The sequence below is a fragment of the Molossus molossus genome, unplaced genomic scaffold (genome assembly GCF_014108415.1).
Source record: "Molossus molossus isolate mMolMol1 unplaced genomic scaffold, mMolMol1.p scaffold_m16_p_2, whole genome shotgun sequence".
In the NCBI taxonomy this organism is placed as follows: domain Eukaryota; kingdom Metazoa; phylum Chordata; class Mammalia; order Chiroptera; family Molossidae; genus Molossus; species Molossus molossus.
Window position 1 is genome coordinate 123963705 of NW_023425355.1, and position 27417 is coordinate 123991121.

The 27417-nt window shown below is 40.3% G+C and overlaps 1 long non-coding RNA gene and 1 pseudogene across 1 annotated transcript; one reads left to right on the forward strand and one right to left on the reverse strand.

Annotated features, from left to right (window-relative positions):
• Positions 1–798: 798 nt before the first annotated feature.
• On the reverse strand, positions 799–2644 carry LOC118635685. Its single transcript, XR_004960549.1, has 3 exons — positions 2602–2644; positions 1209–1272; positions 799–829 (listed from the first exon to the last, which is right to left on the reverse strand). It is a non-coding gene; the product is annotated as an uncharacterized LOC118635685 (long non-coding RNA).
• A 16642-nt stretch (positions 2645–19286) lies between these two features.
• On the forward strand, positions 19287–20158 carry LOC118635499 (annotated as a pseudogene).
• The last annotated feature ends 7259 nt before the right edge of the window (positions 20159–27417 follow it).

The window sequence follows — 27417 nt, forward strand, 5'->3', positions numbered from 1 at the left end:
TGTTGGCCTACTGAGGAATCTGCATCCATCTCAATCCTTCAGATTTGAGCTGGTCCAACTCCCTCACTGAATCCTAGAAGGTTTGGATCAAAGGATTTAGTACAAATTCTTCCCTGGCATCCATGCACTCAGGCCTGTTCATATAGAGTCAACTTCCTGAGACCTCTGAAATCCCTAAGTCCCATCCTAGGACCTCAAACTGAAAGAAGGCATGATAGAGTCCTTCAGCTACTGAGAAATGCTAATGGAAATATCTTTTCTTGTTTCCATTTAAGAATATAGCTGGAATGCATTTGGCCAAGGCAGAGGAGGTAGGTACAATTCAAGTTGACAAGCAGAAACATAATAAAAAGTGGGCAGAGGCTAATTATTAGTGACAAAGAAGCTTGCCACCAGGAATCAAGAAGAAGCCAGAGATCTGTTACCTTCACAGTTCCTTGCCTCCTTGGAGAAACACTCAGAGATTTGGTAACAGATTTCCTACACTCCAAACAATATATACACACAAAAAAAAATCATCAACAACTGTGTACATAAAAGCTCTAAAATCTGTATTATTAGGCACTTTTTATGAACTGGGCACTTTATAAGAATCATCTCTTTAATCCTTACAACAAGCCCATGAGGTAAATATTCTTAGCCATATTTTACAGATTAGATCAATGAGGAGGCTCTGAAAATTTAAGAAAATTACTTACCCTTCAATCTATCTTTTCTCTTGCTACGGCATCGCTCATCCTGTCTACGCCAGCCATCATCTGCCTGGATTCTGCTAATCATTCCGAACCAGCCTAGAGCCATGAGCCTCATCTTGGTATCACCTGATGAGCTTTTAAAAAAAGGCTTGTTATCCCGGTGCCATTCCTAGGAATTCTGGTTTTAATTGATCTAGGATGTAGCTGATTAAATCATAACTACTTAGCTTTAAAAATCCTAAATAATTCTAATTTTCATCCAAAGTTGAGGACCACTGGCCTAGTTTCAAAACTGAGTTAGGTGTCCCCTTTCTATGGGCCCATAGTATCTTATCTTCATTTAGTCATTCATTTTTATTTTTTATTACCTATGTTATCAAATTTAACTTCATGGTATTGTTACTGCCCGTTGCCTGCTATATAGATTTTAAACCATCCAAGGCAGGAACTTTGCTAGTCATGTTCATTCATTCATTCATTCATTCACTTACTTAATAAGTACTTATTAAGTACCTGTTATGAGTCAGGCTCTGCGTTAGTACAGTAAGTCCTCACTTAATGTTGATAGGTTCTGCGACTTTAAGCAAAATGACAAGTAACAAAGCCAATTTTACCATAGGCTAATTGATATAAACAAGAGTTAAGTTCCTACGGCATCTCATCAACATTATAACTAAATGATGTCGAGCAAAAGCAACACTATTTGAGGACCTGCTGTAGATGGGAATATAACAGTGAACAAGGTACCACATGCTCTCATAGTGCAGGAAACAAAAAATAAAAGGACAATCTATATGTTCTTGCTTTCTACTGCCCCATAACAACCCCAAACTTAGTAGCATATAATGGGTGTCACAGGCTGCAAGTTTAAGCTGCCTTTTGGGTAACCCCTCACCTAGGAGCATACAGAGCAATGGTGTTGTCTGCCCTCAGAACGATATATCTGGGGAAAAGGTCTGGAAGAGAGTTAAGGATCCTCTGAGTGAGGGAGACTTGAATCCCAGTTATCCTGAGCAAGACTGGCTACATAATTTGTGTGGCCCAGTGCACGATTAAAATGGAAAGCCCCTTGATCTGAAAGTAGGAGAAAAAAAAAAAGTGCTGTTAAGGTTACTAAAACATGAAGCTTCTTTCTTTCTTCCATGGTCTCTCTCAACTTGTCATGGTGCTGTTTGTTTACTATTTAATGCCATTCTAAGTAAAGAAAATTTTAAATTAATAGCATGAATTTTACAGCTCATCTTTATATCGTGCAATGCCAGTTTTAAATGGAACCACAAGAGCTTTCAACTCTTCCAGCCGGTGTGGCTCAGTGGTTGAGTGTCGACCCATGCACCAAGAGGTCAGGGCACATGCCCAGGTTGTGAGCCTGATCCCCAGTAGGGGGCATGCAGGAGGTGGCCAATCAATGTTCTCTCTCATTGATGTTTCTATGTCTCTCTCCCTCTCCCTCCCTCTCTCTCTAAAATTAATAAAGGGAAAAACATTTTTTTAAAAAAAGAGCTTTCAATTCACATGAAGAATTGCAAAAATTATATGACTTAACAATGGGAAGCCTGCACAAAATTAAAGTAATTGTTTTTATTTCACTTCTTGATGTGTATACATTCTACCAATACGCTCTACCTTCAGTATACTGATGAGTAAGAAAGGACTAAAAAAAAAAAAAAAAAAAAAAAAAAATCATGTGTTAGCCTAGTTTGCCTTTATCTTCTATATCTTTATTTTTCAACAAAAATGGTTAGTTAATACAGAAAAGTAAATGAGTAAGAAAGGATATGATAGGATTCCTCGCGTATTCATGCTTTCTTAGAATTACCTTCTTTCTGTACTCAACGCAAGTTCTAGTTCAAATGGGAAGTAGTTTGTGCCCTCACTTCCTCAGTCATAGACGTAACAAACTTACCTTGTACTTGCTTTGAGTCTCACTAAACTCCCACACGTGTGGGTCCACCAGCATTCTGGGCTCATGGGGCACTGCAAACCCTATATGATAAAGGGGTGGCAATGAGCAGCTGAGACGTAGCATATAGGAGATACAGTATATTTCCTCTGCTCCCATGCATGTCCACTGTCATATCAGACTTCATTCACAAAATACAAGTTCAAAGCTAAATTTATTAAGAAATTCAAGACAATAACAGCAGAGCCTTAAAGCAAGGGTGGGTCTTTCTGAGCACAGGGCACTGTATGACTGCACAGGTGGCATGCTCATGAAACTGACCCTGACCCAGAGTTTGGTCTAGAAGTGTGGGCCAGTAGTCTCTTGGTGAACACAAGCTGTCAGCGGTCTAAGTTTCTCAGTGGGATACCCTTGATCCCATGGACTCCTCAACCTCTGGTGAGGGTTGTGACCAAAAGAAGACCCAAGAGGATCCTCCATAGGGCAGGTCCAGGGCAACAACCTTGTCCCTTGTGCCCGGGTCTAAAGGCAAGACAGGCCCAGCCAGTGTGACTCACTGGTTGAGCATCGACCCATGCACCAACAGGTCACCGGTTTGATTCCCAGCCAGGGCACATGCCCAGGTTGTGGGCCAAATCCCCAGTGGGGGGCATGCAGGAGGCGGCCAATCGATGTTCTCTCACATTGATGTTTCTAGCTCTCTCTACCTCTTCCTTCCTCTCTGTCTCTCAAATTAATAAAGAAAAAAAAATTTAAATAAAGGCAAGACAGGTGGTGACTTCTATCCCAAAAGGAAAGATGGTAGGAGCGACAGATTTGGGGACAGAGAAGAGTTATTAAGTCCTTAACCAAGCACATTGTACAGACTCAATAGATATTGATGAGTAAATGAATATACGTAAAGCAAACAAGTGGTTGTACAACGGAATAGATGAAAGCATGTGTTTTGATGAAATACCTGACTTAGATGGGGAACACAGGCCTGCATTCAAAGCCAATTCTCTCTCTCCTGTTCATTACAATGTGATTTTGCACATGCCCTAATTGTGTGCCATTCATCCTGTGCTATCACACCACACAAAGAACCACCATGGCATCATCTTCTGTCTTCTATTTTATATATAATTTTAAAAATTACCCCAAGTAACAAAATACTGAGCTCTGTGCTTTCTTGCCTTAATTATGTTTTTCATCATTATATTCCTTCTTCAACCTTGAGCCTTACTTTTCTTAAACTACATTCCCCACATCTGGGATACGAACCATTCTGTTGATACAGCAAAAGCATATGATAAGGGAAATGTGCATCTGTTTTAATTATCTAAAACCCAGGCAAGATTTGACCAAACAAATCACTAGGCCATTCAAAAATCCACTTTTTTTCATTGAGTGTATTTACACGGAACTGGTAAAAAGTCAACACTAAGGAAGGAAATGCTGCTCGCCTATTTTTTTTTTTTCTTGATGAATTGGGCTGAAATATTTAGATCCTAATTGTATGCATTTTTCTCAGTTTGGTTAGGACAATGAACCTGCTGAAAATGTCCCACCACCAAAGAAATATATTCATACATTTACTGAAAGCAAATAACCCACCAAGAAACCTTGAACTTGGAGAAGAATGAGACTTTACTTACCATTGGCACCCTCTCTGTTCACTTTCATAGGACTAATAGGTTGAATAAATATTACCTCTAGTTTCCATTTTTGTTCTGATTAGTATGTCTTAACCAGGTACTTTGTACTTGGTCCCCAAAATCTCAACACATGCCTATGAGTACCTACCCTTTAAAAGGAAAAAATATTTTCCTACTACACTTTGAAACCTTCAGAAATTCTCACTTCACTATCATGACAGAATCTCAACCCCAGGCTTTATTCTTCAAAAAAGAGTCTTGGTTGGAAGACCTAACTCCTGTCTAGCTCACATATGTAATTTCCATTACCTTCAACAATTCTAAAGCTATCTAATCAATAGAGATAATCCCAGATTTTAAAAGGCTATGCTAATTGCTCTGATTCGTTTTATTCACTAAATCCTCCTTTATTTCACCCTTCCTTAAAAGAGAATGGTAATTTTTCTTTAGGAATCAATAAACCCTCCCAGAGCCATTGAAGCTTCCAGAAAAGGCTAACAGATAAAATTTTTATTTTATCTTAACTTCTTTCCATATTCATTGATCCCAACTGCTCAAAAACACAAAAACAAGACTGGATCTAAAAAAAAAAAAAAAGTACAGCCACCAGAGCTCACAGTCATTAGTTAACCACCTCTGGTATAAGTGGTTGGCCTGTTTTTGATGCATAGGAAGCACTAAATCATGATATGTTGATTGTTTGATTGATGTTTAAAAGGCAAGTGCCTGAGGGGAAATTTGAGTTTTTTCTTACCATTGTATCCTTTCCAACTACATGAAATACATGATTTTCTATAAATCACTCTCAAAATATGTTGTATCATTTTCATGTTTCTGAGAAAGGCAATTTGGACCAGTTCTCCAGCAATTTGTAACGGAAATTTGACTGCTGGCAGGGCAGTTCAACAGCAAACAGTATTCACAAATGTTTAGTGAGAAGGAGATATGGGCCAGGCACCTTACTAGATACGAGACAGAGAAGGACACCTAAAATTGAGTCCTTGACTTCTAGACGTTCACGGTGAAGTGGGAAAATAGTAGTAGAAATAATCATCATGAAATGTGCAGAGTTGTAATACAGGTATGTGCAGAGTAGTACAGTGACACAGAGGCCCAATAACAATGGGTAGGGATTCAGTAGAGTGGTTAAGAGCATATTTGAATCTCAGATCAGTGATTCACTGTTTGATCTTGCAAGCTATTTGCCTCTGTGTCTCAGTGTCCTCCTCTGTAATAGTGATAATGATAGTACCTATCTCCTAAGGTTATTGTGAAGAGTAAGTAAGTAACTTAGAACAGTGTTTGGAACATAGCACTCAACAAACATTAGTCATTATTAATACCATCAGATTATACATAAAAGGGAGTCTGAGATTTGACCTACAAAAGTAGATGGAGACATGCAGTCTTCATGTTATAGATATGTATGGGAAATCCGACTCTGTGGTTTGAGAACAGATTAACAGAATGGAAATGTGAGAATAACACACACTGCTCTGGACTGTGACATGTGTGAATTTTAGTTCTGCTACTCACTCACTAACTGGGTGCCTCAGCAAGTTATCCTGGCATGAAAAGAGTAGGTGCTCAATACATAAGAACAATGATTACTATGGGTGCATGGGTGAAAATGGATTAAGATTAGCACTAAAAGTTTGGACTGTGGAGAGCTTGTGTATTACATGCATTACTCAATCACTGTTGCAATAATGCTGTGTAATAAGCAACCCCACCCCAATGTTAGTGGTTTACAACAGCGTTTTTCATTTTGGGGCCTGGGGTCAGACTCTTTATTACAATATGTCTACTTAATATAGAAAGTAAAATTAGAAAATTTTGCAAATATTTTTAGTGCTGTAATATCAGGAACTAACAAAATTCACCATGGCAATACATTTCTAAGAGTCAAATGAACAGCAGACAATTATATAATGCCTACTGTGTGCGAGACACCAAGTCACAGGTGAGTCAGCTGAGGTTTGGCTTATGTTGGTTGATTTTTGTTGGGCCTGCTTGGGTTCAGCTTGGCTTGGCTCCAGACCAAATTCGGCTCCACATTTCTCTCATTCTCGGAACTGTGGCTATCTGTACGGAGCATACAATTCCGGGCACACATTTATCTTGACAATAGCTGAATCCAAAGAGACAGATCCAAACCATAGAAGTACATTTAAAGTCTGCTCACATCACATCAGCCAAAATTCCATTGATCAATGTAAGTTGCATGAGATGGGGAAGTACACTGTGTTCACATTACAGCAAGAATTGCAAAGTCACATGGCAAAGCCTATGGATGTATAATTATATCATAAGGACAGTGAAGAATTAGGAATAATAATCCTATGTACATGTTTGGGAGTTTTTAATTCATTCTATAGATAAAAGGATCCATGAAAGACATTATAGTAAGGAAATTACATGATTGGATTGATTTAAATTTTAAAAAGTGCATCCTGGTGGCTATGTGGAAGGTGAATGTGGTGTGGAGGAACCAGTGCTTCTAGTCCATGGACCAGACAAGACATGGTTAGGATACGGAATTGCATGAAGAGAATACTTATGAAAAAAGTTGATGAGTTAAGATTGGCAAGACTTGATGACTAACTGGATGTGGCATGAGTGGGAAAGGACAGGGTTGGCGAGAAAAAAAGTGGAGGTGACTCAGAAACTCCAAGGTTAGACAACTTGGGTGGTGGTAACGGTATATCCTGAAATAAGGAGAGTTGTAGGAAGAGATCTTTACAGAAGAACAGGATATAGGAAAATGATGAATCTAATTTTGAACAGAGCAGTGGCTTTATAAGATGTCAACTTGCCTGGGCTAATCTCTATTTCCAAGAATTCCTTTCTCTAAATATTTCTAGTTAGGATTGATCACAGGAGACATTTTTTGTGTGAAATTCAGGAGATAATATTGCTTAGAAGGTCAGTGCAGGGGCACCAGGTGATGTTGCGGTTTGTGTACATTGTCACTTGCGTGTTGTCTCACCTGATCTGTAGAGGGCAGCAGCTGGGCCTGTAGCTCCTCCACCTTGCACCTTAGCCACCTTCTGCTTCTCTGACTCCTGGGCCAGGTACCTGATTAGCTCCATAACAGAGAATGTCAGCTCCTACTGTATAACACCCACATCAACAAAGTTGTAGTCTTAGGGCATGAGAGACTGGCAAGGGTACTAGCCCTATCTCACAAGTTCCTATTTGTTCTGGATCCACCCCCATTTTACAGCTATATTCCCTTCCCCATTGCTTGTGCTGCTAACTTCAAGCTCAAGAATCCAATGTAAAGATTACAGCCTTACAGAGACGGTTTACCAACTTCTACAAGGGCAAAAGGGCACACCACAATAGCACTGAGAACACCTAGCACCACATCTTTGTTTCTAAATATTATTTCCCACTGAAAGCAATCAAGGTTCCTTGGACAAATGGCTGATTCCAGGTCCAGGATATAGAAATTATAAGATGAGCCTGAAACATTTTTGTGTGTGTCAGAAAATAAGAGAGTGTTCAGAAATTTATGGTGTACATCAAAAGTACATAGGAGTCACCTTGAAGAGCATTCCACTGGCCAAGTCTGGGAAAATTTAACATCAAAATATGACATATAGCCCTGGCCAGTTTGGCTTAGCGGTTGGAGCGTTGGCCTGCGAACCAGAGAGTCCCGGGTTTGGTTCCCTCTAGGGGCACGTACCAAAACAAAAATAGCAATAAATTATAACCCAGTGAATAAAAATAAAAATCTATGGATCCATATTGATTGATAGATCGATAGATGAAAAAAAGAATTCTTTCTTACATGCTAATACCAGTAAATCTAGATGGTATGATGACTTTGAAAACCAGCATTTTACACCAAAAGGTTCAATATCACTTAGCCTTTTCACTGTATGCAATGTTTGACGTATTTATACGTCCCACTCAGTTAACAGGTTAACCAAAGAACTTATATGCATACAAGCATAACCAATGGACACAGACAACAATGCTGTGAGGGGGTGGTGGGATCAGAAGAAGGGTGTCAATGGGGGAAAAAGGAGAAACATCTGTAACAAAAATAGATTAATTTAAAAAATTAAATTAAATTAAAGAAAACTTAAAAAAAAACAATAGATGTTACTGCCCAGCCCGGTGTGGCTCAAAAAAAAGAAAGAAAGAATTACAATGTCAAAAACATTCTCTTCTATATTCTGTGTGTGCTTATTGAATATTCCAAAACATGAAATATGATATTTTTAATTAAAAAAATGTTTGTTCTTTATTATTTTAGAGAGAGAGGAAGGGAGAGGGAGAGATACATAGAAACATCGATGAGAGAGAACATTGATTGGCTGTCTCATGCAGGCCCTCCAATGGGGATTTGGCCCACAACTTGGGCATGTGCTCTGACTGGGAATCGAACCGGTGACCTCTTGGTGCATGGATTGATGCTCAACCACTGAACCACATCAGCCAGGCTGATGTAAAAAAATTTTTAAATGCATAAGCTGCCTGGCCAGTGTGGCTCAGTTGGTTGGGCATTGTCCCATGCACCAAGAGGTAACTGGTTCGATTTCCAGGCAGGGCACATGCCTGGGTTGCAGACTTGATTCCCAGGGGGTGTGCAGGAGGCAGCAGACAGATGTTTCTATCTCCCTCTCCCTTCCTCTCTCTCTAAAATCAATAAAAACATTTTTTAAATGCCTAAGCTGAGTCTAATCATAAGGAAGCATCAGATTAAACCCAAACTGAGGGACATTCTACAAAATATCTGGCCTCTACTTTCTTTTTAAATATGTTTTATTGATTTTTTTTTAGAGAGAGAAAGGAAGGGAGAGAGAGATAGAAACATCCATGTGAGAGAGAAACCTCTCAGTCCATGGGATGATGCTCAATCCACTGAGCCACACCAGCCGGGCTCTGGCCTCTATTTTTTAAAAATGTCAAGATGATGATAGTCAAAGAAAGGCTGAGGAACTATTCCAGAATCAAGGAGACTAGAGACATGAAAATGAAATGCAGGCATGATCCTGGATTGGAACTTGAATCCCTCTAAAAAAAAAAAAATACTATAAAAGTCATTATTGGGCCCTGGCTGGTTTGGCTCAGCGGTTAGAGTGTCGGCCTGCGGATCAGAGAGTTCCGGGTTCGGTTCCCGCTAAGGGCACATACCTCGGTTACAGTTTGTCCCCGGCCCCTGTAGGGGTCGTGTGGGTGGCAACCAGTCGATGTGTCTCTCTCACATGGATGTTTCTCTCTCTCCCTTCCTCCCTCTCTCCTTCCTGTTCTATCTGAAGATAAATGCAAAGAATGTCCTCCGGTGAGGATAAAAGAAAAAGTCATTATTGGGGCAATTGGAAACATTTAAGTAAAGTATGTTGATTATATAATAGAATTGTATTAATATGATTTTTAATCATTATAACATGGTTATGCAAGTGAATATCTTTGTCCTTGGGAAATACATACTGTTGAACTACTTAGGGGGAAAGGGCCATGATGTCTACCACTTACTCCTTATTGACTGAAGATATATATTATAAGACAAGAGGGGGCATGGAGAGAGAGAAGAGCAAGAAACAGGAGGGGAGAGAGAATGAGACTGTCGAAGCAAATGTGGCAAACTGTTATCAATTGGTAAACTGAATGAAGGATACATGAGAGATTTTTGTTCCATTCTTTCAACTTTTCTGTAAATTGGATTTAACAAAGGTCAGTCTCAAGCAGCTTATAACATAGTTGGTCTCTTTTTCTTGTCTTTTAAGTTTTATTTTAAAATAATTTTCAACAGGAGAGGGGTCAACAGAGGGCTGGGAAAGAAAATGTTATTAGGATCTGGTGACAAAAGAATAGGAGATTAAGAAAACAGAATCCAGCCCTGGTTGGTTTGGCTCAGTGGTTGGAGCGTTGGCCTGCTGACCAGAGAGTCCTGGGTTCAGTTCCCGCTAGGGGCATGTACCAAAGAAAGAAAAAAAGAAAGGAAGGAAGGAAGGAAGGAAGGAAGGAAGGAAGGAAGGAAGGAAGGAAGGAAGGAAGGGAAAGAAAGGAAGGAAGGAAGGAAGGAAGGAAGGAAGGAAGGAAGGAAGGAAAGAAAGAAAGAAAGAAAGAAAGAAAGAAAGAAAGAAAGAAAGAAAGAAAGAAAGAAAGAAAAAAAGAAAGCAAGAAAAGAAAGCAGAATCATCAAGACTATAGGAAATATAATCAATAATATTATAAGTATGTATGGTGCCAATTGGGTACTAGAAATATCAGGTAAAGTATATGACTATCTAACTATTATGCTGTACACCTAAAACTAATACAAAATAACACTGAACCTGAACTGTAATTGAAAAAATTAAATTAAATTTAAAAGAAAGAAGAATCAAGTAAGAGACTACTCCTTCAGGACAATTGTTTAGCTGAAGAGGAATATGTAGTTGAGAGAGGATGGTTGTTGTTATTAATATGAGACCTCTTGAATATGTGATGGGATGTTTCTATGGTGATGCAGTAGGAAAAGAAAAAGGGATGCTACATGAAAAAGAGACAGATGACAGGAGAAAAATTACCAAGTAGGCACAAGGGGATGGGATCCAGTGACAAGGAGGTCACTTAGCCCTAGAAGGAAGATCAGACATTTCATCCACCATATAGGAAGAATACATGGCTAGAGCTGCAGTTATGATGACAAGCATTGGAAAGATAAAGCCATTTTCTTCATTTTGTTTCTAATACTTCAGTAGAATAAGAACTGAGAGCACCACCCGAGAGTGAGGAGGCAGGAAGGGGTACCTTTGAGGGAAAAGAAGGTCTATATTAGTTATCTCAGAAAAAGAAGTGAATGAACTATTGAATGTATTAAGATTGCTCAGTGGTGCTGAGAGTCCACTTCAGATTTTTAAATCATAAACTTATAGTAGTAACTCAGCAGAACCTCCACACCCAGTAAGGAGAACTTGGTAATTCAGAGCAATGCTCCAGCCAAAAAGCTGGACAATTTTTTTTTTTAATCTTCCTAAAAGCATCAGGTAAGTAACAAAAGAGTGATGAGAAACTAATCTGTGAATAAATTTGGGACAGAAGCATTTATGCTTCTTTTGCCCCTGGGTGGGGGGCATTGTTAATCCTGACTGGGTAGCTGAGAGAGCAAGTTACGTGCTCTGATGCATTCTCAGGACTAGGAAGACAAATGTCAGAGTCTAGGGCCTGTCAAGGGTGTGGACCTTGGTATACTACTCTAGGAGTCAGAAAGAGCTAGAAGCAAACCTACCATAAATGTGCAGCCCAGCCTCAGGTCATTCAAGGAGATCAGAAAACTTCCTGTCCTCAAAATGGACAGAGTGATTCTGAATGGCTAATGTCCTCATGCCCCTGGAAGTAGCAAAGAAAATTCTCTGGGGGGAAATTATGTTTTCAAATGCAACCTTAAAACACAAGCAGGTCCTCCATTACCTTACCCTCCACCCTACCTTTCCAACAATCTCTTCTCAACCTTCTCCTTTCCATACCCAATCCCTACTGCCCATCCAGTATTCATTGGACTCTTGCAATTTCTGTTCTGCCTGACGTACTTTCCAGTTTCCTGCCTTTGCTTTTGTCCTCTTCTTTGTTTAGAATTCCCTTCCCACTACTTTTTAAAAGTTTTTTTTTGTCCTCACCCAAGGATATGCTTATTGATTTTTTGAGAGTGAGGAATGGAGAGAGAAACAGAGAGAGAGAGAGAGAGAGAGAGAGAAAGAGAGAGAGAAACATCGATTGGTGGTCTCCCATACCCTGACTGAGGATCAAACTCACAACTTGGTATGTGCCCTGACAGGGAACCAAACCCACAACCTTTTTTTTGGGGGGGGGGGGGGTATTGGATGATGCTCCAACCAACCAAGCCACCCAGCCAGGGCCCTACCACTTTTTTTAGACAATGGCTGAAACAAGGTGCAAATTCATTTCTCTCTCATCCAATAGTCCAAGAATAAAAAGGCCGGGGTTTCCTAAAGATATAGCTTCCACCTCTAATCCAGGTAGCTCAGCTCTCCCATCTTTCAGGAAGCCATCTCCCCTGACCCCCATTTCTGCCTGTGAAAAACCAAGCTCCTTTGCAAAGCCCAGCCACTCTGTTAAGTTGTCCTGGCCCCAAAGTGAGAATTAATCTGTCCCTTCTCTTTATTTGTCCTTTGATTCTAACACCTTCTGTTGCGGATTACTGTACTTGTGTGCTATACTCCCTGTTATTTTGTGAATCTGGAGAGGCCAGACACCGTGTCTTCTCCATTTCTGTGCTCTCTGCATCACTGACCTTGCTCCCTGCACTAAGTAGGTGCCCCTAAATGTTTGCTGACTTGAACTGTGACAGCTGGATAAATGTTGAAACTGAGATTGAAAGCTAGAGATCCTCTTTTCCAGCTTCCGTTTCTAATCAAATGATGTTCCCTGGTTTTACCCAACTTTGAAAAAGTTACTTTCAAGGTCAGGTTTGCTCTTTTCTTTTTAGTTCGGCTAACACTGAGCTGATTGATGGAAGGTAGAGGAAAGTAATGAACCTTTATTCACGGAACTACAAAACCCTCTCTGGCTGCCGCCTCCCTCCCTCTCTGGAGATAGATGGGCCCATTGCTATTATGAAATATGCAGCAGAGGGGTGTTTTGTCCAGTAATCCCTCTGGTATTCATCTACATCTTGACTACTTCTTGAGAAAGATATCACCCTCTAGATAGAACCTGTCATCAAAACAAACAGGCTGCATATACATTTAACTGTTTGGTTTCTTAAAGAGAATAGCAGTTTATAATGAAAAATTACCTACTCCTTTCAGGGCAACAATTTTCCAGCCTTAGAGAGGAAGCATACTAGGTCAAACCAAGTAGAAGTTTCAGAAAGAAATTAGTCATAATGTTCCATGACACAGAACTCTCCTGTTTTTTGTTTTGTTTCGTTATGTTTTTTTTCCCAACTACCTGGGGCCCAGTTGACCAAGAGGGAAGCCAGAGGAAGCCAAACATCCAGGTAAGCAAGGCAGCTCTCTGTATAACATTGATGCTGAAATAACAACCTCAGAGTCCACACGACACTCATGCTGGCTGGGGACAGACCCTGTTGCAGTTAGCTTTCACTGCAAACCAATCCTTTCTAGAACCGAGTGGCTTAAAACAACAAACAGGTATTACTTCTCACTCTTCTTTGGGCTGGTGGGGCATTTCTTCTTGCCTGGGCCACTTGACAGACCTCTGCGGAACTCACACTGTGTCTGGGACCAGCTGCTGCCTCAGTAGGGCATGAATGAACTAGGATGGCCTCATTCACATGTCTCAAAACTGGCTCAGTGTCAGCCAGGGCAATGGGGATGACTTTGTCACACATGTGTTTCCCATCATGCAGCAGGCGAGCTCAGGCTCATTCACATGGTGGTCTCAGGGTTCCAAGTGCAGCGAGAGGAGTCCTAGCACGTGGTCTTTCAAGCCTCTGCTAGAGTCAGGTTGCTGGGTCACAAGGCCAGCCCAGGAGATGGAGAAACAAAGGTCACCTCTGAATGGGAGGATCTGCAAGGCCACATTGAACATGGGTGGGAAGAATCTGTGGCAGGTTTTGCAATATACTATAGGCCCTAGCCTCCACTACCTTCTCCTTTTCCTTGAATGATCTCTTCTGTGTCATTCTCCTAGAAGGTAACAGCAGAAAAACAAGTGACTGAAAAAAGAAGGCAATACCAACTGCCTTCCATGGAGCCCTTTCACACTGGCCCCTTGTTCAGTTCGCTGTATGCTGCCTTGGGAGGTAAGCAAAGCCAGGAAAGAAGAGATTCAGCATATACGGGAAGCAAGAAAGCTCCATCCAGGTCTACTTGTCTGAAGATAGGATGGGGGAGGGCAGATGGCCCATTTTCTGAGGACTGGACTGCTGGCTGAGCAAGAAAGGAGACATGGAAGGTCCAGGCTGCCTCCGTGCCTTCCTTCCCTCCTTCTATCAGCTCAAGGCTGTCAGGGTCAATAGGAAGCCACACTTCCCCAAAAAGTGGGCAGCGTGGTATAAAAAGCAGATGATTGCATACAAAAACTTCATTTAAAAAGAGTAGTTTTTACATTTTACATTTTATTAGGAGGTAGTTTCAAGCGTACAGAAGAGTTGCAAGAATATGAATAGTACATAGGACAGCTGACCCTTTATTCAGATTCATTATTGGTCACTTATTGCTAACATCTTGCGTTATTCACTTTATCATTTGTACTCTCTCTCTGTTTCTGTCTATATATGTATACATATGTATGTATGTATGTATGTATGTACACATATGAACACACACAGAGCAGGTCCTGAAATAACATCACTTTGTTCATTCAACATCATTTTGTTTTAACGATGAGATGCCATAGAAATCTTGTTTATAGCAACTAGCCTAGGAAGTCCAGGAGCTTCTGGAAAACAGTCTTATACCATGGGTAAGAGAGCCTTTGTGGAAGTACAGATTTCCAACAGAGAAGTTCCAACATACTGTTGGAAATATACATGTCTGGATGAATTAGAGAGGGTAAGAAGAACAGTTTAATTTTACCCACATCACTCTTTCTCAAGGGAGCACAGATCAGCACCAAGAGAGACCTTCCTGGTCCATGATTTCTCCTATTGGGAATGTGTGAGTGGACACCTAGGTTCCCCAACTGTGCAGGATGCTACCAGAGAGACCTATTCTTCTCTCTCACCCCATCCAGAGTGCTCAGTTATGAGATGCAAGACTGGGGAGCAGAGGTGGCTAGGAGAGTAGCAGATGGGACAGTCAGAGGATAGTAAAGGGATGCAGGTCCTACTAACTGTCAAGGACTCCATCAAGAAGCCCTCCCATAAGCAGCTGGAAACACCTCACCCGAAGAGCCCCTCAATGGGGCCATGGGTACACCCAGCACTTTGTGCCTCACCCACATACACCCCCGCTGTGTGGCTGGCTCCCTGTGCACACTCCTGATTGGCAAGAGCAAGCTTTAGCAGAAGGCTAGTGAACATGTGCAGAAAACCTACTCAAATCTTCGGACAGGGACAGACCATAAACCTGAGCTTTAGCTCTGCCCTTGGGAAGTAAAAGGGAGGCTGTCAGCACTCTGCCTGGTGTACAAGTTTAAGAATTTTGCCACAAGAGGGAGCAAGAAGCATGGAGCAAGAAGCTTGAAGCAGGTGTATCCACAAAAGGTCTGGGAAAGCCTCAGGATCCCTAGTGAGTCTGATGGAAGGGATTTTGCTCCCTAAGGCAGTTAGTAAAGACTGGAGGAAATGACTACTACTTCAAAGGGGATGACAGCGATGCAAGACTTCAAGGAACATGATAAATCAAGGAATCATGACACCACAAAAGGATCATAATAATTTTCCAATAACTGACCTCAAGGACCTGGAGATCTGTGATTTACCCAATAGAAAATCAAAAACAATTAATAAGATAACATTAGCAAGTCCCTACTTATCAACAATTACTCTAAAGGTAAATGGATTAAATTATCCAATCAAAAAGCACAGAGTAGCTGGATGGAATTTTTTTTTTTTTTTTTTATCCTCACCCGAGGATATTTTCCATTTTTTGTACAGATAGAGTGGGAGGGAGAGAGAGGAAGGAGAGAGAGAGAGAAACATCGACGTGAAGGGACACATCGAGTGGCTGCCACCCGCACGACCAACCAGGGCCGGGGACAAACTGCAACCGAAGTACGCGCCCTTAGCGGGAACCGAACCCGGGTCTCTTCGGACCGCAGGCCGACGCTCTAACCGCTGAGCCAAACCGGCCAGGGCACTGGATGGAATTTTTAAAAATACACAGCTATATACTGCCTACAAGAGACTCACTTCAGCTTTAAGGACATATATTAGCTCAAAGTTAAGGGATGAAAAGAGATATTCCGTGCAAGTGGAAACCAAAAGAGAGCAAGAGTAGCGATGTTTATATGAGACAAAACAGACTTTAAGCTAAATGGTAACAAGAGACAAAGAAAGTCATTATATAATGATAAAGGGGTCAAATCATCAAGAATGTATAACAATCATAAATATGTATGAACCCAACATCTGAGCACCTAAATAAATTCAGATCTGAAGGGAGAAATAGACAAAAATACAGTAATAGTGGAGGACTTCAATACCCCACTTTCAACAATGGATGGATCATCCAGACAAAAAAATCAATAAAAAAAACATTGGACTTGAACTATACTTTAGATGAAATGTAGCTAACAGACTTATACAAAATATTCTATCCAACAGCAGCAAAATACACATTCTTCTCAAGTGCACATAGAACATTCTTTAAGACATATCATATGTTAACCCACAAAGCAAGTCTTAGCAAATTTAAGAAGATTGGAATCATCCCAAGTATCTTTTCTGACCACAGTGGTATGAAACTAAAAATCAATAAGAGAAAAACTGGAAAATTCACAAATATATGGAAACTAACACACTCCTGAAAAAACAATGGGTCAAAGAAGAAATCAAAAGGAAAATCAAAAAGTATCTTGAAGCAAATGAAAATACAAACAAAACATACCAAAACTTATGGGATGTAGCAAAAGCCATTCTAAGAGGAAAGTTTATAGGGATAAATGCCTACATTAAGAAAAAAGAAAGATCTCAAATAAACAATCTAACTTTACACCTCAAGGAACTAGGGAAAAAAAGGATAAAATAAGCCCAAAGTTAGCAGAAGGCAGAAAATAAAAATCAGAGTGGAAATAAATAAAATAGAGAGAGAAAAATAATTTTTTTAAGAAATCAATAAAACTAAAAAACTGTTTTTTCAAAAAAAATTGGTAAAACTTTAGCTAGACTAAGAAAAAAAAGAGCAGACTCAAAATCAGAAATTAGCTATTACAACTCATACTGCAGAGATACAAAGAATCATAAAGGACTACTATGAACAATTATGTGCTAACAAATTACATAACTTAGAAGAAATCAATAAATTCCTAGAAACATATAACCTACCAAGACTGAATAATGAAGAAATAGAAAATCTGAACAGATCAATAATGAGTAAAGAGATTACTGATTCAATCAAAAACCTTTCAACACGGAAAACCTCAGGATCAGATAGATTCACTGGTGAACTGTATCAAACCTTTAAAGAAGAATGAACATTTCCAAACTCATTTACCAGGCCAGCATTACCCTGATATCAAAGCTAGATAAAGACACTAGAATAAAACTAGACACCAATATCCCTGATAAATATAGATGCAAAAATTCTCAACAAAATATTAGCAAACTGAATTCAACAACACATAAAAAGGATTATACCCCATGACCAAGTTAGATTTATCCCTGGATCGCAAGGATGATTCAGCATGTACAAATCAATAATATGCTGCCCTGGCTAGGTGGCTCAGTTGGTTGGAGTGTTGTCTGATATACCAAAAGGTTGCAGGTTTGATTCCCAGTCAGGGCACATACCTAGGTTGTGGGTTCAGTCCCTGGTCAGGGCACATATGAGAGGCAACCAATAGATCTCTCTCTCTCTCTCTCTCTCTCTCTCTCTCTCTCTCTCTCTCTTTCTCTCTCCCCCTTCCTCTCTCTAAACATATCCTCAGGTGAGGATTAAAATAATAATAAAAATTATAATATGCTATACCACATGAAAGAATGAAAGATAAAAACCATTTTCATCTCAATAGATAAATAAAAATAATTTTATAAAATATAACATCGTTTTATGATAAAAAAAAAACAAATTGGGGCCCTGGCTGGTTTGGCTCAGTGGCTGGAGCATCAATCTGTGGACCAGCGAGTCTCAGGTTTGGTTCCCGCAAGGGGCACGCACCAAAAAAAAAGCAAAAAAAACCAAATTGGGTAAAGAAGGAATATACCTCCATCTATTATAGGACATATACAACAAACCCACAGCTAGCATCATACTCACTGGTGAAAGACTGAAAGCATTTCCTCTAAAATCAGGAACAAGAAAGGGATCCCTTCTTCTATTCAACATAGTACTGGACAATGCAATTAGGCAAGAAGAAGAAATAATAGATATTCAAATTGGAAAGAAACAAGCAAAATTGCCTCTGTTTGCTGATGACATAATTTTATATATAGAAAATCCTAAAGACTCCATCAAAACATTGTTAGAACTAATGACTTAATTTAGTAAAGTTGCAGGATACAAAATCAACATACAGAAATAAGTTGCATTTCAATACATGAACGATTAAATATCTGAAAAAGAGATAAAGAATATAATCTCATTTATTCTAGCATCAAAAAAATTAAATACTTAGAAATAAATGTAACCAAAGAGGTGAAAGATTTGTACACTGAAAACTATAAGACTTTGACTAAAGAAATTGAAGACCCAAAGGAAAGGAAAGATAGTCCTTGTTCATGTATCAGAAGAATTAGTATTATTAAAATGTTCATATTACCCAAAACCATCTATTGAGTCAATACAATGTCTATCAAAATTCTAATGGCATTTTTCACAGAGATAGAAACAACAATTTAAAAATTTGTATGGAACCCCAAAAGATCCCAAATAGCCAAAGTAATCCCAAGAGAAAAAAACAATGTTGGAGGCATCACACTTCCTGATTTAAAACTATATTACAAAGCTATAATAATCCAAAAAGTATGGTATTGGCATAAAAATAGAAACATAGACCAATGGAACAGATTTCAGAGCCCAAAAATCAACCCATGCATGTATCAATTAATATTTGACAAGGGCACCAAGAATACTCAATGGGAAGGGGATAATCTCTTCAATAAATTTTGTTGGGAAAACTTGATAACCACACAAGAAGAATAAAATTGGACCCCTAGCAATTCAACACATAGCAATATTTTTTAAATTTATTATTTTAAAAGACAATGTAGAGGAAAGGACACAGCTCTGTCTTAGCCTCCCTTTTAAAACTAAATCTTGCTCTGTCAAAAAATAATAATAAAATAAAACGGAAAAAAATATTTAAAAAAAGTGGACCCCTATTTTATATCACTCACAAAAGTTAATTCAAAATGGATTAAAGACAAACATAAGACCTGAGCAGAGGGCCTTTCCATACTACCCTAAGAGGGGCCCAGGGGGCATTGTTATCAGTTCCCAAATAACTTAAAGGGAAACTTTCACAATGTCTGGAGCTTTTGATGTCCTGCAAATGAAGGAAGATGTCCTCAAATTCCTTGCAGCAAGAACCCACTTAGGTGGCACCAACCTTGACTTCCAAGTGGAAAAGCGACATCTACAAAAGGCAAAGTGATGGCATCTACATCATACATCTGAAGAGAACCTGGGAGAAGTTTCTGCTGGCAGCTTGTGCCCTTGTTGCCATTGAAAACCCTGCTGATGTTAGGCATATCGTCCAGGAACACCAGCAAGCGAGCACGCTGAAGTTTGCTGCTGCCACTGGAGTCCTTCCTATTGCCAGCCGCTTCACTCCTCGAAGCTTCATTGACCACATCCAGGTAGCCTTCCAGGAGATGAGACTTGTGGTGGTTACTGATCCCAGAGCAGACCACCAGCCTCTCACAGAGGCAACTTATGTTAACCTGCCTACCATTGTTCTGCGTATCACAGACTCTCCTCTGCGCTCTGTGGACATTGCCATCCCATGCAACAACAAGGGGCCTGATGTGGTGAATGCTGGCCTGACAATTCTGCACATGCATGGCACCATCTCCCGTGAGCCCCCATGGGAGATCATGCCTGATCTTTACTTCTACAGAGATCCCGAAGAGATTGAAAAGGAAGAGCTGGCCACTGCTGAAAAGGCTGTGACCAAGGAGGAATTTCAGGATGAATGGACTGCTCCTGAGTTCACTGCTGCTCAGCTGGAGGTCGCAGACTGGTCTGAAGGCACAGGGGCCCCCTGTGCCTATTCAGCAGTTTCCTACTGAAGACTGGTCTGAAGCCCCCACTGCTCAGGCCACTGAATGGGTAGGAACAACCACTGAGTGGTCTTACGCTGTTCTTTCACAAACTCTTAAACAGCAATGGAAATAAAGTTGAGGTAAAATAAACAGTTTCTTTTTTTTTTTTTTTTATCCTCATTCGAGGACATTTTTCCATTTTTTGTACAGACAGAGTGGGAGGGAGAGGAAGAGAGAGAGAGGGAAACATCGATGCGAAGGGACACATCGAGTGGCTGCCACCCACACGACCAACCAGGGCCGGGGACAAACTGCAACCCAGGTACGTGCCCTTAGCGGGAACCGAACCCGGGTCTCTCTGTACCGCAGGCCGACGCTCCAATCGCTGAGCCAAACCGGCCAGGGCTCTGGTGAGGATTTAAAAAAATAAAATAAAATAAAGACTGTGAGACTTGGAATCACCAGTCTATCTAAAATCTTTTTTTTTAATTTTATCCTCACCCAAGGACATTTTTGTATTCATCTTCATAGAGGGAGAGGAAGAGAAGGAGGAGGAGAGAGAGAGAAACATCAACGTGAGAGAGACACATCGACTGGCTACCACCCGCAGGACCCCATCCGGGGCCGGGGACAAACTGCAGCGGAGGTAAGTGCACTTAGTGGAAACTGAACCCGGGTCTCTCTGGTGCATGGGCCGATGCTCTAACTGCTGAGCCAAACAGTCCAGGGCTATCTAAAATCTTTTAATGTGGCACTCGATTGAAAAAGATACTCCTTAACACAGAAGCTCCAAGGAGTAGAGAGAAAAAGGAATTGGAGGGAGGAAGGTAAATATAAGGGGATATAAAATTTACTTTCAAGTTGAGTGGCTTGACTGGCATGGATGCCAACTGGGGCTGAAATAATAAGGAGCGATGTCATGACGCAGGTCAGAAACAGGAAGGGGCGTGTGTGGTTAGCCAGACAAGCAGGTTTCCCATGGGCCTGAAACTCAGGAAGCCTTCTTAATCCTTTGCAGACATGAGGTGTATCTATGTGCATGTCCACATCACTTTGAAGACTGACTGCACCAGATACTGTTACAGGTTCTCAAAGCGATCTGGGACCCAAAAAGTGGTGACAACTCTCCTGATCTGGTCAACCTGACAGATTTCAAAAAGCTGGTGAGCAGTCATTTCGGCCACAAGGTGATGCTGCACAGACACTTTCTCACGTGTGAAGAAAACAATCAAGGCTCAATTATGGAACCGACACTAGTCACAGACTATAACCTTTGGGTATACATAACATTTTGGATTCCTACCCTGCTATTATAGGCGTGCCTCTTGAACTTTGTATTTGCGTCTGCAGAATAGTAAATAGGTTACTAGATACTGGTTGTAATTGCCCCTGCCTCCTGTTTTAACCGGAATTGGTGATGTTCTGGGCCCCTGCTTCCATTTCTGTGGTTAATAGAGTGCTGATTCTATTGTACCAGCAGAGCTCACAGGGATTCAGCTACAAGTTGAGAGAAAATCGTAAAGACACTCTCCTATTTTCCAGATGAATAAACTGAGGCCCAGAATAGTTTCAAAGTTCATTTGACCGGGGATCAACATTACGCCTTTCTTTAATGCCATGCTTACATCCCATTCCACCTCTCCTGGCAGGAAAGGATCACTGTTCAGTGTTTTCTAAAAGGCCCGTTACAGGGTTCCACCAACCAATGGTCTTAAGAAGCTTTAATGTCATATTATCAATAGTCCACTCAGGCCCCGGACAGTGTGGCTCGGTTTGTTGGAGCATCATCCTGTACACCAAAGGGTGGCGGGTTCGATTCCCAGTCAGGGCACATACCCAGGTTTGGGGTTTGATCCCCAATCAGGGTGTGTGCAGGAGGCAACCAATGGATGTTTCTTTCTCATATCAAAGTTGCGCTCACTCGCTCGCTCTGTCTCTCTCCCTTCTGTTCTCTCTCCAAGATCAACTTAAAAAAAATAGTCCACTCAGTGCAAGTGCCCTGCTTGGGAGGCAGCAAGGACAAAGATCAGTCAATTCACTGAGAGAAGGTGAATTTATAATGCAGTCATTTGGAAAACCATTTAATTTCATTTGCTGCCAACTTCAGATAAGAAGCATGTACACAATCATCTAAGACAGGAGTGTCGCTTAATATTTTCTCTAAGTTTTTAAATATCACCACTTATTAGTAATTATGTCTGTGCTTATTTGTAAGAAAACAAATAAAATGAAATGTATCACTGGACTATTAAGTCACATTTTTATAAGGGATTTAAATAATTTCATATTTTAGTCTGCCAATTATGTTATTTCTCTCCGATTTCTGAAAATAACTAATTAAAACAGTAATGGGTCTATGGGCTAAGTTTATATTAATATTTCTATGATTAAAGTACTGAGAGAAAAAGATTTCCCACAAAATACATTTTTACTTAGCTAATTAAATAATTTCCCATTTTATGCAGGAGAGAAAAAGAGAAGTAGAAAATAACTTTGAGGTTTCTAACATGAGCAACTAAAGGATGAATTCACATAATTAGAAATACATTAATAGTTATGGGAGATTACTTGCAAAAAGGACTGCAATAATTTCTTCCCTTTCTCTGCCCCTGAGCATTTCCCTCCTACACTGATTCCTGGCTTGCCCATGTGACTTGCTTTGGTTAATGGGACAATAACAAATGTGACATAAGCAAAGACCTGAAAAGCACTTGTGCATTGTTCTTGGGAGCTCTTTAATCATGACCAGGTGAATGAGCCCAGACTAGGCTGCTGGGTTATGAGGAACACAGAGCCAAATCATCCTCTGCCTTTACCTGATATACAGCCAATAAACAGACACATGAAAGAGGTCATCTGAGATAAACCGACCTCAGCCAAACGTACCCAGACCAGACAGCCAGTCAAACAATAAGAAATTATAAATATTTATATATTTTTGTAAAATATCTTTTAAGTCACTGAGTTTGGGGTAATTTGTTTTGTAGCAAAAGCTAAATGTTTTAAAAAGTATCATCTTTAAACCTTCCATTTATAGACAGAAAAAGAAGATTAAATTATTTATAGCTCTGTTCCTCTGTTCCATTCACAGTAAAATTTATGGAAAGAGGCCGGCCAGTGTGGCTCAGTGGCTGAGCGTCGACCCATGTACCATGAGGTCCCAGTTTGATTCCCAGTCAGGGCACATGCCCGGGTTGTGGGCTCGATCCCCAGTGGGGGATGTGCAAGGGGCAGCCAACTGATGCTTCTCTGTCACATCAATGTTTCTCTGTCTCCCATCCTCTCTCCCTAAAAATATTAATCTCTCTCTCTTTTAAAAAATGTATAGAAAGAATGTGTACTCATTTCTCCACTTCCTTTCTTCTAAATATCCTTAATCTACAACTGGATTTTTGTCTGCTCCACATTCCTGAACCTGATTCTAGAAGGTCAAATTCCCCTAGCCTACCACTCTTATCCCTTTCAGTTTCTAAATGCTGAGCTTCTGGGTCTTCTTTATTTTACACTTTTCCATGCATAACTCATCCTGTCCTGTAACTTTAAATATCATCTGTACACTCACAACTCCCATTTACATCTCTAACCTTGCCCTCTCTTCTGAATGACAAGTTCCTATATCTCCACATGGATATTAAATTTATCATGTCCATTATAAGACTCCTGATACACCACCCTGAAATCCCAAAATTCCCCTTCCACTGCTTTCCTAGTATCTATTACTGGTATCTCCAATCATCCAGTTGACCTGACTGAAGGATAGAAGTTGTCCTCAATTCTTTCCTTCCCTCTCTCTATAGGTGCAATCTATTAGTAAATTGCATTAGTTCTATGTTCAAAATCCATCATGTGTACATCCTCTTCTCTCCACCTCCTCTTTTAATGTATTAGTTCAAAACACCATCATTTCTTTTACTAAGTTACTACAGTAGGCTCCTAAATGGGTCCTATTTCTACCCTTTCTCCACCACAGTTTATTCTCCAGACAGCAGCCAAAATGATCATTTAAAAATATTCAACATATGCCCAGCTGGTGTGGCTCAGTGAGTGAGCGTTAACCCAAGAACCAGGAGGCCACCAGTTCAATTCCCGGTCAGGGTACATGCCCGGGTTGTGGGCCCAATCCCCAATGGGGGTCATGCAGGAGGTGGCTAATCAATGTTCTCTCTCATTGATATTTCTGTCTACCTCTTCCTTTCTCTCTCTCTAAAAATTAATAAAGAAAAAATTTTTAAAAACATTCAAAATATATCAGATCATATTACTCTCTTGCTTAAATCCCCCAATAACTTTATATTGTGCCACAAACAAAGTACAAATTCTGTATAATCTTACTGTATAATCTAGCCTTTGCCTTCCTCTCTGATGTGTCTGACTCTCCCACTAAAATGTGAAATTCACAAATTTTGTTTGTTTTGATTATTTGTTTGCTGGCAATAGTCAATTCAATAGGAATTTACTGAATAAATGACGGAACAGTCATAAAATGAATAAAAGACTATGTTGGCATTTGTGTTCCTAATATCATAATTTTCTTATTTAAATATTTTAATACATAAAAAGTGCATAGAATAGATGAACCTTAAAAAATTAGTAAATGTAGGTAGCATTATCCTTGACACTCTTTGTGTTGACTGCCATCTGGATGATTAATGGATGCCTCCATGGAGTTGGGCTCCCTAATCTCAACAGGAATAATGAAATCCTGGAGTGATAAAACAAAATAATCATGAAATTTTCCTAGATTTCCTATTTCTACAGATATTCCAAACAATAGATTCAGGCTAGTATCTTTGTATATGGTGATGAGTAGCACAGGATTTAGAGCTGTGCTGGACATTTTCATTTAATCCTCCAATAACCTCTCCACCTATCAATATTCTGTTCTTTGCCCCAAGGCTGAACTATTGTTTCTTCTGCTTTAAGATTGGGTTTAGTCAGTGGGAGCATTAGTAGGAGATTGGAAGGTAGGAAGAGAGTAAAAAGAAGGTATTTACTCCTCCCCTGAAAAACTGTGGGTTGCCCAAATCCTGTCAAAGATCATAGGTTCTATATAGGGGTCCTTTCCATTCTACCTGGTTCTGGTAACTCTTCCCTCTATTTGCTCCTTCATGCTGTTGCCAGCCCTGGGGTATTACACCATCCCTTCTCTAAACCCTACCCACATGTTTGTTAATGGCCCCTTTATTAATTCACTTTAATTACTTGATTTGAATGTGCAATTTGGTTCACGCTGGGACCCTGAATGATACAGTAATTGATACTAGAATTGGTCCCAAGACACATAAGACTAAAATGAAATTATGGGATACAGAGGATCACAAATTTGAGAAGTGCATAGATAACTTCCTTGGGACTCTGATAATCCCTGTGGACTCAGTAACATCACAATAACTCAAATCATCACACAGTACAGGTGAAGGGCAAGGTCTTGTGAGAGCAAATAGCTATGAAGTTTGGTCACCATGCAATAACAGTGATTATAAAGATTGTGGGTCATGGCCTGGCCAGTGTGGCTCAGTGGATTGAATATTGTCCCATGAAGTGAGACGTCCCAGTTCGATTCCTGGTCAGGGCACATGCCCGGGTTGCGGGCTCAATTCCCACTATGGGCCATGCAGGAGGCAGCTGATGGATGTTTTTCTCTTGCATCGATGTTTCTCTTTCTCTAAAAAGTCAATAAAAACATATATATTTTTTAAAAGTGAGGAAGAGGAATTAAAAAAAAAGATTGTGGGTCAGCTGATATTATTAACTATCCTAGGAAGATTATGTGGAAGGGAGAATAAATTGAAAGCTTGGTTTCCAACTCAGGAAATAGGTGCAAAATTAGAAATACTTAGAGGCAGCTAAAGTAGTTGGTCACCTGCTGAAGTTGCAGGGCACTTATGGTTTTGGACCAAGTTTACAGATACTAAGTAGGACCTTGAGAAATAGAAATGGACATTTGGAGAGACACAGACAAGACAGAATTTTGAGCCCCAAATCTTCCCAAACCCCCCTCGCTAGAGGAAGCAGACCCTCCAGACTCTCTTCCAATCAGACAATGATTCTAATCACAGCTGTGGTTCTGGATATAGTACCTTTGTATGGTCAAATAAATAGAACCTCTGGCATCTGGTTTGTAGCTATTGACTTAACAAAATTATTTAACCTATCCCTATCAGCATAGATTATCAGAAGCCATGTGCCTTCGCATGCAGGGACAGCAGAACACCTGAATATACTCAGGGTTATGCCAGCTCTCTTGTTCTCTGCCATAATATAGTCTGAGAATTAAGTCCTTGATCATCTTGATTTCCCACAGAATAGCATGCTGCCACAGTATAATCATGACAGTATGGTAACTGGAACCCAGTGAACAGGAAGTACACATAGGAAGGAAGGAAGATACATGCATGCCACAACGTTAGAGATAAGCAAGAAGACTCATGGACCTACTGCATCATTAGGTTTCTAGGGGTCCAGTGGTCTTGAGTATGTTGGAAAATCACCTTGAAATGAGATAAGCTGCTTCTCTTTATACAACCTGTCACAATGAAAGAGGCACAGTGATTTTAGAGTCAACACAGACTACATTTGGTCATGCTTTTTAAACACATTAAGCAGGGCCTGGAAAAAGATAAAACTCTGTGGTAGGCCAAGCTGTAGCACTAGTTATCCTGTCGCTTGGACCTTATTTCTCATGCATGGAGCCTCAGGCAGGTCTCAATGGAAGAAGCTTCTACCAACAATTCTCCATTTGAAAGCAATACCTGGCTTGCTCCTAGGCCCTGGTAGCAACTAAGTATCTGACCAAGGTAAACTACCCATGAACTGGATATCACCTTATCCACATTATTATAAAACTAAATTTCACAGCAGCATTCCTTTGCAAAATAAAAATGGTATATACAAGACTAGACCCAAACAAGTCCAGAAAAGACACAAACAGCTCAATCTGGTGGCTCACACTCTCATGGTACCTGCTCCTATTCCTTTACCATATCGCCTTTAATCCACACTTATGGCCTCGTCAGAAGCTCCCTCTGACCAGTTAATGGAAGAAATAAAAGCTTAGGGCTGATTTACAGATGGGTGGCTTTGAAAGACCTTTGTGAAGGGGAATCCATCTACCCAGAGGGCCCAACTTCAGGTTATAAATCTGGTTGTCCACTTTCTTTAGCAGGAGAGATGACTTAAAATAAGGATCTACACTAAGGTGAATAAGTTGGCTGGCTGTTCAGAGACTTAGGAAGACTAAGGTTGAAAAATTGATGACAATGAGGACAAGAGAGAGGTATTTGGATGGATTTCTCAGAATGGAAAGTTAGAAGATATTTATATCCCCAGAAATGCCCACCAGAGGTCATCCAACTTCAGAGATAGGCCTGGTAATTAGGTACACAAAGTAAC